Below are 10,022 nucleotides of genomic sequence, written 5' to 3' on the forward strand. Positions count from 1 at the left end.
AAATCAAGTGTAACAAATGCTCATTTTTAAAAATATCTTTTTTGAGATTATAAATATTCATAATCATTGTTAAAAGTTACCTTAGAGGAAATGAAAATGACATAACAACTCTGTTCCCGCAACATAACTTATTTCAACTTCTGTTGAAATAATTATTCTAACTTTTCTTAGTTATTCAAGTGACCAATAGATGTTTTGTTTAAAGAAGTAAAAGGAACAATGTAACTATCAAATTAAATAATGAGATAAATTATAAGGTATTCCTACAATAAAACTTTCACAGTCACTAGTATAAATGAGACAGTTCTACAAACATTGATATGAATGTTCTGTTAAGTAGAAAAAAGGTTCAAATTATTGCAAACTATATTATATTTGGTACAAAAATATCTGTTGCTATCCATGTGCTCACAGTTTAATAATATGTGTCTAACCTGGTAATTTAAAATTGTAATATAATAATACTTAAGTGGCTAACTTGGTAAGTCTTTTTGAATTTTTCCATATGTAGTTTTCCATTTTTGTGTTGCTATTTTTAATGAACATATTTTTTATCATTGAAAAGATTAAAGTATGTACATGTGAAATTTCATTCTCAGCCCAATGTGTGCTCTGAGATATACACACCACAGTGACCACAGAGGCCCCTGTCCTCACCTTTGATCAATAGAAATGAACTTCATAGCACAATTTGACAGGGAGATTATGAATGTTCTTGGATCTTGTATTGTTTTGGAAGTGAGTAAAGGTAATGATCATTTATAGACATTAATGATTTAAGTACACATACTTTAAATCTGAGTAAAGACTAAAAAGAAGAAAAGAATAATTTCAAAAATTATAGAAAGAAACACAAATTGAGAAAAATAAATCCAAAAGAAAGGAGAGGGGGAAAATAAAACAAGAATAGACAGGACAAACAGAAAGCATAAAATTATGATATTGATTCAAAAGATAAAATGCATGAAAAGTAAAAGTGGATGCTCTAAATGTCCTGATTAAAAGATAAAAACTATTGTGTAAATAAAAAAAATTTAAGTGTTATGTGTTATTAGTAGATAAGGATGCAAGATGGTTGAAAATAAAAATAAATAATGCAAACACCAATCAAATTAAAGCTCTTGATACCTGACAAAATACACTTTAATGCAAAATATAGTATTTGAAGTGGGTTTTTATTATTAAACAATTAAAATTTTCAATTCAACAGTAATCATAATTTTAATATAATTTTTATGTAGCTTCAAAATGTAGCCAGGGAAAATGACAGGCACATTCACAAGGGACCATGAACAACACATTCAAAGACTTTTTCCTAGTGCTGCTTTTGGAAATGTATCATTGCTCTTAATTCTCTTCAATTTTTATTATAATGTGATTTTTGTGAACTATTTTTCTCTCTTTTGTTTGATTAAAGTTAATTAGACTTCATAAATCTGTGGGTTGGTCTCTCATTATTATTGTGCTGAAAAACTCTTTGTTATTAATTTTACAGAAGGCACACCTGCCTCTTTCTTCACTCTAAAATGTTGTTTTCTAAATATAATTAAGTTGTTACATGTTTAATTTATTTTTAATAATTTCTATCTTTTTGTCTTATGTACTGTATTTTAAACAGTGGCTTCAGAAACATTTTCCAGTTCATTAATTTTCCCCTCATCTGTGTCAAATTAGAGGTAAATTTATCCAATATTCTATTTTACTAGTAATTCTATTTAGTGTTTTTTCAAATCTACTTGATCATTTTAAAAGTTTCTTGTTCTCTAGACACATTTCCCAATTTGTCTTATATTCCTTTGAACACAGTAGATACAATTAATTTACATGTTCCTGATTATTACAGTAATAATTCTGTAAATATTTTATGCTCTTATTTTTATTCCTGCTGCTTCCTTCTAAGGTCTTTTGCTTACTTGTGTGCATAGTTTTTAGTTTGTTTGCTTTTGACTCTGAGATTTTCATCTTTTTCATGAATTTATTTATGAGAGCTTATTAAACCTGATATGAAAGAGTTGTGCTAGAGAATCTTTGCATTTTCTTTTGCTAGGTGACATATTAATAGAAACATCATTAATTTTGAACATCTTTAAAAGAAAAATCTTGGAGAAGTGATACCACCAAAATGGAAACATAGATCTTTTCTGCTTCCAGTCACCCTCAAAGAAGACAACTAGCAACTATCCATAGATAAGACATGTTGTGAAAATCCTAGAATATGCACGTGAGGGTGAAATTCTCCCTTGGACTACAGAGACCAAGAAGGACTACATTTGAAGGGTTAAAGGAATGGCTACATTCTGACCACAGTAGACATGATAAACCCCATTAATACAATGAACAAAAAATTATGATAACCTCAAAAAACACAAGAAAAGATTTGACAAAATTCAGTATCAATTTATGATAAAACCTTAAACAATTTATATATAGAAAGAACATGTGTATGTGTGCTTAGTCACTCAGTCGTGTCCAACTTTTTGGGACCCCATGGGCTGTAGCCCATGAGGCTCCTCTGTTCATGGGATTTTCCAGGCTAGAATACTGAAGCAGGTAGCCATTCCCTTCTGCAGGGTATCTTCCAGACCCAGGGATCAAACATGGGTCTCCTGCGTTGCAGGCAAATTCTTTACCATCTGATCCACCAGGGAAGCCCTACCTCAGTATAATAAAGGCTTTATATGACAAGCTCACATCATACTCAATGGTGAAAGGCTGAAAATTTTTCTTCTAACCCGAGTAACAAAACGACGATACTCACTCTTACTACTTCTTTCAACATAGTACTGAAAGTCCTAGTTAGGGTGATAAGGCCAGAAAAGGATATAAAAGGCATTGAACAGCTCAAGCAGCTCAACACTAAAAAAATAAACGACAATAAAAAAATGGGCCGAAGAACTAAACAGACATTTCTCCAGAGAAGACATACTGATGGCTAACAAACACATGACAAAATGCTCAACATCTCTTATTATCAGAGAAATGCAAATCAAAACCACAATGAAGTACCATCTCACGCCAGTCAGAATGGCTGCCATCAAAAAGTCTACAAACAATAAGTGTTGGAGAGGGTGTGGAGAAAAGGGAACCCTCTTATGCTGTTGGTGGGAATGCAAACTAGTACAGCCACTGTGGAGAACAGTGTGGAGATTCCTTAAAAAACTGGAAATAGAACTGCCACATGACCCAGCAATCCCACTGCTGGGCATACACAGTGAGGAAACCAGAAGTGAAAGAGACACATGTACCCCAATCTTAATTGCAGCACTATTTACAACAGCCAGGACATGGAAGCAAACTAGATGTCCATCGGCAGATGAATGGATAAGGAAAGAGTGGTACATATACACAATGGAATGGTACATATACACTCAGCTATAAAGAAAGAACATATTTGAGTCAGTTCTAGTGAGGTGGATGAAACTGGAGCCTATTATACAGAGTGAAGTAAGCCAGAAAGAGAAACACCAATACAGCATATTAATGCATATATATGGAATTTAGAAAGATGGTAACGATGACCCTATATGCAAGACAGCAAAAGAGACACAGATGTAAAAACAGACTTTTGGACTATGTGGGAGAAGGAGAGGGTGGGATGATATGAGAGAATAGCACTGAAACATGTATATTACCATATGTAAAATAGATGACCAGTGCAAGTTTGATGCATGAAGCAGGGCACTCAAAGCTGGTGCTCTGGGACAACCCAGAGGGATGGGGTGGGGAGGGAGGTGGGAGGGGGTTCAGGATGGTGGGACACATGTACACCCATGGCTGATTCATGTTGATGTATGGCAAAACCCACCACAATATTGTAAAGTAATTAGCCTCCAATTAAAATAAATAAATGAAATTTAAATAAAAAAGACATCAGAATTGGAAAGCAGAAGTAAAATGACATAATTTTACAAAAAGAAAATTCTTAAGACTCAACCAAAAACTTATTAGGCCTAATTAATGGATTTAGTAAATCTGCAGAATACAAATTAGTATATAAAAATCAGTAGCATATAATAGTCCTATTTTTATTTTGAGGAATCTCCATAATGTTTTCCAAAGTGATTGCATGAATTTATTTTCCCACTTTTGATGGCCATTCTGACAGATGTGAGGTGATATCTCATTGTTGTTTTAATTTGCATTTCTCTAATAATTAGTGATATTGAGCATCTTTTCATGTACCTGTTAGCCATCTGTATGTCTTCTTTGGGAAAATGTCCATTTAGGTCTTCTGCTTATTTATTGATTGGATTTTTGAGGATATTGAGTTGTATAAAATAATGAAATTCTGCCATTTGCAGCAACATGGATGGATGTAGAGAGTATTATGCTTACTAAAGTAAGTCAGAGCACTGTACCGTATTATATTAATTATATGTAGAATCTAAAAAATAATACAACTGAAAGTATATGCAATACACAAACACTCACAGGTATAAAAAAGAAACTGTGGTTACCAAAGGGGAGAGGGAAGGGGGAAGGGTCAAATTCAGTGTATGGGATTTAGAGATACAAGCTACTCTGTATAAAATAGATAAGCAGTAAGGATATAGTGTATAAAATAGTGAATTGTAGCCATTATCTTGTAATAACTTTCAATGGAATATAATCTGCAAAAATACTGAGTCACTATACTGTACACCTGAAACTAATATTACATTGTAAATCAAGTATAATTTAAAAATACAAAGAATAAGTAATATAAATTTATTAAAGGCCACTAAGAATTGAAGTGAGATTAGAGATCCTGATGCAAATTAGCACCAGATAGTTTGACTCCCTACCTGAGATATATGCAACTCAATGCAGAAAGGAAGAAAATGAAATTTAATCAGTTGAATAGAATTGTTAATTAAGTATATGCTCTGGAAAAATAAGCAGTTAGTGGCAATGAAATCATTCACCATAAGGTGTGATTAAGTCATGGCAGAAGTGATGACTAAGGAAAAAATAAAAGCCCAGAGAAAAGTGCCTTAATGATATTCAAGAAGAAATTCAGTGGGATGAATAAAGTTAATAGAACAGATAATGTTATCCTCATAGATTTTGTTTTTGATATTTAATGTTCCAAAAATGGAGTTGCTTCTGATTTTCTGTCTCAAGTTTGTAGACTCCTTGAGACTGAGATCATGAAAATTCTGGACTGGATGAAGCACAAGCTGGAACCAAGATTGCTGGGAGAAATGTCGATAACCTCAGATATGCAGATGATACCACCCTTATGGCAGAAAGTGAAGAAGAAGTAAAGAGCCTCTTGATGAAAGTGAAAGAGGAGAGTGAAAAGGTTGGCTTAAAGCTCAACATTCAGAAAACTAAGATCATGGCATCTGGTCCCATCACTTCATGGCAAATAGATGGGGGAAACAATGGAAACAGTGACAGAGACTTTATTTTCTTGGGCTCCAAAATCACTGCAGATGGTGACTGCAGCCATGAAATTAAAAGATGCTTGCTCCTTGGAAAAAAGTTATGACCAACCTAGACAGCATATTAAAAAGCAGAGACATTACTTTGCCATTTTCTTGGGCTCCAAAATCACTGCAGATGGTGACTGCAGCCATGAAATTAAAAGATGCTTGCTCTTTGGAAAAAAGTTATGATGAACCTAGACAGCATGTTAAAAAGCAGAAACATTACTTTGCCAAAAAAAGATCTGTCTAGTCAAAGCTATGGCTTTTCCAGTAGTCATGTATAGATGTGAAAGTTGGACTATAAAGAAAGCTGAGCACCGAAGAATTGATGCTTTTGAACTGTGGTGTTGGAGAAGGCTCTTGAGAGTCCCTTGGACTGCAAGGAGATCCAACCAGTTCATCCTAAAGGAAATCAGTCTTGAATATTCATTGGAAGGACTGATGCTGAAGCTGAAACTCCAATACTTTGACCACCTGATTCGAGAACTGACTCATTTGAAAAGACCCTGACGTTGGAAAAGATTGAAGGTGGGAGGAGAAGGGGACGACAGAGGATGAGATGATTGGATGGTATCACCGACTCAATGGACATGAGTTTGAGTAAGCTCCAGGAGTTGGTGATGGACAGGGAGGCTTGGTGTGCTGCAGTCCATGGGGATGCAAAGAATCAGACACGACTGAGTGACTGAACTGAACTGAACTGAGACTGAGATACATTTTTTTGTATTTTCACTATTGATTCCCAACTTTGTATAGCACATGGAGAACTCTAAAATATGTTAATTGCATTAGGTTAGGGAAGGGAAGGAAGAAGGAAAGAAAAATAAGCAGAAGTCATTATATATCCTAATTAATATAGTCACTTTTATTTTTATTGCAGGGTAAAGATCAGTGCCCAAATTAATCAATTGCTACTTTGACTTAGTGCAGTTTAAAAATTAATTTTTAACTCATCTCATTATTATCTTTCAACTTTATGAAATAGAAAGACAGTAAGTAAAGACTGAAAGACAGGCAGATTTGGAAGCTGAATTTTAATTTGTAAATTATGAACACACTTATGCCATTAATTTATTATGTTGATATTTACCAACAATCTATATAGAAATAATATTTTCTTCACATTTAATTATTGTCTAAAATTAGATTAAAATATTTTATGGGCTGACTGTGAGAATTGAAAAGGATTTGAGGGACTTCCCTGGTAGTCCAGTGATTAAGAATTCACTTTGCAATGCAGGGGATGTGGGTTCGATCCCTGGTCAAGGGAACTAAGATCCCACATGTCACAGAGCAACTAAGCCCCTGCGCCACAACTACTGCGCCTGTGGGCTGCATCGGAAGATCTCTTGTGCCAAAACTAAGACTCAACACAGCCAAATAAATATTTTAAAATTATTTGAATATAACTTAACTGTAGACTGTTGTATAAACATTGTATTAATTACTTGTCCTATGATCTTGCTGTATTTCTTCTGCTTTTTTAAAAAAAAATTATATATTTTATTTTTTTTAGAGTAGCTTTAAGTGATAGAAAAATTGAACAGAAAGTGCAGACAGTGCCCATATATCTCATCTAGACTTCTGAGTTTCAGAAATTATGAATAAAGCTGCTATAAGCATTTATGAGTGGGTTTTATGAGGACATAAATTATCAAGTCACTTAGATGAGTGAATCAAGGAGTGTGATCATTGTATTATATGCCAAGAGGTTGCTTAAATTTTAAAAAGCTGTTTAACTGTCTTCTAAAATACCTTTTTGCATTCCTACCATCTATGAATGAGAGTGCCTGTATTTCCACACCCTCATCAGCACTGGATGCTGTCAGTGATTTGGATTTTAGTCATTCTAATAAGCAAGTAATGATTGCTCATTGTTGCTGTCATTTGGAATTTCCAACCCTGAATATTCATTGGAAGGACTGAGGCTAAGGCTGAATCTGCAGTACTTTGGCCACCTGATGTGAAGAGCTGACTCATTGGAAAAGACCCTGATGCTGGAAAAGATTGAGGGCAGGAGGAGAAGGGGACGACAGAGGATGAGATGGTTGGATGGTATCACCGACTCAATGGACATGAATTTGAGCAAGCTCCAGGAGATAGTGAAGGACAGGGAAGCCTAGTGTGCTGTAGTCCATGGAATCAAAAGAGTTGGACACGACTGAGGGGCTAAACAACAACAAAGACTTCTGATGTTGAGCACTTTTTATATGCATATTTGCCATCTGTATATCTTTACTCAAGAGTCAGTTCAGAGACTTTGCTCATTTTAAAATTGGATTATATATTTTCTTATCTTGCATTTTAAGAGTTCTTTGTATATTTTGAACACAGCTCCTTTACTAAATATGTGCTTTGAAAAAATTTTCTTTCAGTCTGTACTTTATTTTTTCATTCTCTTACATGTCTTTCACAGACTAGTTTCTAATGGAGTCCAGCTTATTGATTATTATTATTATTATTTTTGTGGATTGTGCTTTTGGTGTTGTACCTAAAAATTATTGCCAAATCTGTTATACATTTAGGTCTAGGATTCATTTTGAGGCAATATTTTGGAAAGGCTTAACGTCTGTGTTTAGATTTATGTTTTTTTTTTTTCATTTGGATGTCCAGTTGTTTCAGTTCCATTTGTTGAAAAGCCTCTTTTCCCTTTGAATGGCCTTTGTTGTTTGGTCAAAGGACAGCTGTCTCCGTTTGTAGGGGTGCCTCTCTTATGATTTTACCTGTGCTTTTAGTTCCCTCTCAGGAGAGTTCTCACCTCTTCTGTGGAGGCTTATTTCTGGGGTACTGAGTATCCTCTGCCTTTTCCTGGTGTCCATAGCCATTTAGAGTGACACAAATTGTCCTCCCTTTCAGACCATTATTTAATTCACAGAATGTGGTAACTAGATACCTTATCAAAAATGTCTTTTGGATAAAGAAGATGTAGTACATATATACAATGGAATATTATTCAGCCAAGAAAGGAACAGAAATTGGGTAATTTATAGTGATGTGGATGAACCTAGAGTCTGTCATACAGGGTGAAGTAAGTCAGAAAGAGAAAAGCAAACATTGTATTTTAATGCCCATATACGGAAAGAATTTGCATGCAATGCAGGAGACACAGTCAATGCAAGATCTATCCCTGGGTGGGGAAGATTCCTTGGAAAAGGAAATGGCAACCCTCTCCAGTAATCTTGCCTGAGAAACTCATGGACAGAGGAGTTAAGTGGGCTAAAGTTCATGGGGTCTCAAAGAGTTGGACAGGAGTGAGTGACTAAGTGTGCGTGCATGGAATCTAGAAAAATGGTGCTGATGAACCTATTGACGGGCAAGAATAGAGGCAAAAAAGTAGAGAATAAGCTTGTGGCCTTGGGGGTGGGGGAAGGAGAGAGCTCTATGTCAGTGCTCTGTGATGACAAAGAGGAGTGATGTGGGGAGGGGTGGGGACAGGGGCTCAGGAGGGAGGAGCTGTACTTATACATATAGCTGATTCATGTTGCTGTACAGCAGAAACTAACAACATTATAAAGATATTATACTCCAATTAAAATTTTTTTTAAAAATTTCTGTTTACTCTTTCAGATCTGGTTTCCTTGGTGTGTATGCCCAGAAGTGGGATTGCTGGGTCATATGGCAGTTCTATTTCCAGCTTTTTAAGAAATCTCCACACTGTTTTCCATAGTGGCTGTACTAATTTGCATTCCCACCAACAGTGTAAGAGGGTTCCCTTTTCTCCACACCCTCTCCAGCATTTATTGCTTGTAGACTTTTGGATAGCAGCCATCCTGACTGGCGTGTAATGGTACCTCATTGTGGTTTTGATTTGCATTTCTCTGATAATGAGTGATGTTGAGCATCTTTTCATTTGTTTGTTAGCCATCTGTATGTCTTCCTTTTATAAGAGCCAGGACATGGAAGCAACCCAGATGCCCATCAGCAGACGAATGGATGAGGAAGCTGTGGTACATATACACCATGGAATACTACTCAGCCATTAAAAAGAATTCATTTGAATCAGTTCTAATGAGATGGATGAAACTGGAGCCCATTATACAGAGCGAAGTAAGCCAGAAAGATAAAGACCATTACAGTATACTAACACATATATATGGACTTTAGAAAGATGGTAACGATAACCCTATATGCAAAACAGAAAAAGAGACTCAGATGTATGGAACAGACTTGTGGACTCTGGGAGAAGGAGAGGGTGGGATGTTTCAGGAGAACAGCATTGAAACATGTATATTATCTAGGGTGAAACGGATAACCAGCTCAGGTTGGGGACATGAGACAAGTGCTCGGGCCTGGTGCACTGGGAAGACCCAGAGGGATCGGGTGGAGAGGGAGGTGGGAGGGGGGACTGGGATGGGGAATACATGTAAATCCATGGCTAATTCATATCAATGTATAACAAAAACTACTGTAATGATGTAAAGTAATTAGCCTCCAACTAATAAAAATTAAAAAAAAAAAAAATTTCTGTTTACTTTTTTTATTATTTACTCCCATACAACATAGTATTTTATTCTGCTATTTAGCTTAAAGTACCCTGAGTCAGGGCTTCCCAGGTGACACTAGTGGTAAAGAACCCACCTGCCAATGCAGGAGACATAAGAGACACAGGTT

Source organism: Odocoileus virginianus, unplaced genomic scaffold, assembly GCF_023699985.2.
Source record: "Odocoileus virginianus isolate 20LAN1187 ecotype Illinois unplaced genomic scaffold, Ovbor_1.2 Unplaced_Contig_11, whole genome shotgun sequence".
Lineage (NCBI taxonomy): Eukaryota > Metazoa > Chordata > Mammalia > Artiodactyla > Cervidae > Odocoileus > Odocoileus virginianus.